Below are 2,708 nucleotides of genomic sequence, written 5' to 3' on the forward strand. Positions count from 1 at the left end.
GTTATTTTATCTGTGGTTTACAAATTTTTTATTTCATTTCACACTTAATGTCAATTTACAAGTTTTATGTCATTTTTCTAATTTTCTGTTTTGTTTATACTTTTTTCTTCTAATTTACAATTCCATCATTAATTTACCTCTTTTCCCATCAATTTACTAGTTTTATGTGTGATTTACATATTTTTTATTTCATTTCACACTTAATGTCAATTTACAAGTTCTATGTTATTTTTCTAAATTTTAGTTTTGTTTATAAGTTCTTCTCCCAAATCACAACTCCAATATTAATTTACCCATTTTTCATCAATTTACTAGTTTTATATGTGGTTTATAAATGTTTTTTTTCATTTCATACTTAATGTCAATTTACAAGTTCTGTGTTATTTTACTAAGTTTTTGTTTTGTTTTGCTTACACTTGTTTCTTCTAATTTATAACCCCATCATTAATTTACCTCTTTTTTTTTATCAATTTACTAGTTTTATGTGTGATTTATATATTTTTTTATTTCATTTCACACTTAATGTCGATTTACAAGTTTTATCCAACAATTACAAGTTTTTGTTTTATTTACAAGTTCCTTTTGTAATTTACAACTCAAACGTTAATTTACCCATTTTTTCATTGATTTACTAATTTTTTGTTTGGTTTACAAATTTTTTGTTTCATTTCACACTTAATGTTAATTTACAAGTTTTATGTCATTTTTTTAAGGTTTTGTGTTGTTTACACCATTTTCTTCTTATTTGCAACTCAATCAATAATTTACCCCATTTTCCATCAATTTACTAGTTTTATGTGTGATTTCCACATTTTTTGTTTAATTTAACAGTTAATCTCAATTTACAAGTTCTATGTCATTTTTCTAAGTTTTTTGTTTTCTCTGCACTTTTTTCTTCTAATTTACAACCCCATCATTAATTTACATCATTCTTCATCAATTTACTAGTTTTATGTGGGGTTTACATATTTTTTGTTTCATTTTACACTTTATGTCAATTTACGAATTTTAAGTAATTTTTCTAAGTTTTTGTTTTGTTTACACTTTTTTCTTCTAATTTACAACTTCATCATTAATTTACCCCATTTTTCATCAATTTACTGGTTTTATATATGATTTACACTTTTTTTTAAATTTTAAACTTAATGTCAATTTACAAGTTCTGTGTCATTTTTCTAAGTTTTGTTTTGTTTGCAATTTTTTCTTCTAATTTATCATTCCAACTTTAATTTACTCATTTTCCCTTTTTTTACTATTTCCAAGTGTGAATTACAAATCTTTCATTTTATTTCATACTTAATGTCAATTTACATGTTTTATTTTTTTATTTGTTTATAATTTTGCAGACCAATTTACCACTCTAACACTAATTTACCCGTTTTACCTTCAATATACAAGTCATATGTGTGGTATACAAATTTTTTTTCTTATTTCACATTTAGTTAGAATTTAGGTTATTTAGTTTAGGTCAGTTGCCTCAACTTAAATCCAATGTGAAAATGGTTAAAGAGTTGGATTATTGGCATTTTATGATTTCGATATAATGTATAAAGGCGAGCATGAGTTGGGTTGGATAGGGTTAGTGAAAATCTAACCTAGTATACTTTTTAATGAGTTAAGATAAATCCATCAAACTTGACTAAATAAACTTGTTTAACCCAATTCTAATCATTGTTCAGCTGGGCAAAACTATGGTACCACAGTGGTACCATACCACTGCTGAATCCAGCCATTAGATCCAGCCCACAATAGTCACCAGAGCTGGATCCAATGGCTAGATCCAGCTGTGGTATGGTACCACTGTGGTACCATAGCTGGACCCTGTTCAACTTTAGGAGAATCTAAGTTTTTGTTTTGTTTATAATTGTTTCTTGTAACTTACAATTCTAACATTAATTTACCCCATTTTCCATCAATTTACTAGTTTTATGTGCGGTTTACACATTTTTTTTTTTATTTAAGACTTAATGTCAATTTACAAGTTTTATATTATTTTTCTAAGTTTTTGTTTTGTTTATAATTTCTTATAATTTACAACTCGAATATTAATTTACTCTCTTTTCCATCAATTTATTAGTTTTATATGTGGTTTACAAAATTTCACTTTCATTTCACACTTAATGGTAATTTACAAGATTTATGTCATTTTTCTAAGTTTTTGTTTTGTTTACAGTTTCTTCTCCCAATTTACAACTCCAACATTAGTTTACTATCTTTCCCATCAATTTACTAGTTTTATGTGTGGTTTATAATTTTTTTTTCATTCCACACTTAATGGTAATTTACAAGATTTAGGTCATTTTTCTAAGTTTTTATTTTGTTTATAATTCAAAAGAGCAATTTGAATTGGCATCCTTTTCAAAGTCTTTCAAAACCTATTTGTGTATTTTATAATTTTAGATGGTGTCAGATTAAAATGATAGTAACAAATTTATAGTAAGTATGAATTTGACTGATAAATTCATGATGGATCTATAGTAAGTACGTTCGCAACTTGATTTATATTTTTATTTATCTAAAGTAGGTAGGTACTGTTATTTATCTAAAGTAGACAGGTATCTGCCCTATATATGATGGATTTGGAAAAAAAATTAATATCATATAAACTCTTGTACAAAATTATTTTCTACAAACTTATGTAACATAATTTATTTGTTGAGATTAATTAGCTCTTGGCTCACATTATTTATTTTTATTATTTTTTAATT

Source organism: Citrus clementina, unplaced genomic scaffold (genome assembly GCF_000493195.1).
Source record: "Citrus clementina cultivar Clemenules unplaced genomic scaffold, Citrus_clementina_v1.0 scaffold_8, whole genome shotgun sequence".
In the NCBI taxonomy this organism is placed as follows: domain Eukaryota; kingdom Viridiplantae; phylum Streptophyta; class Magnoliopsida; order Sapindales; family Rutaceae; genus Citrus; species Citrus x clementina.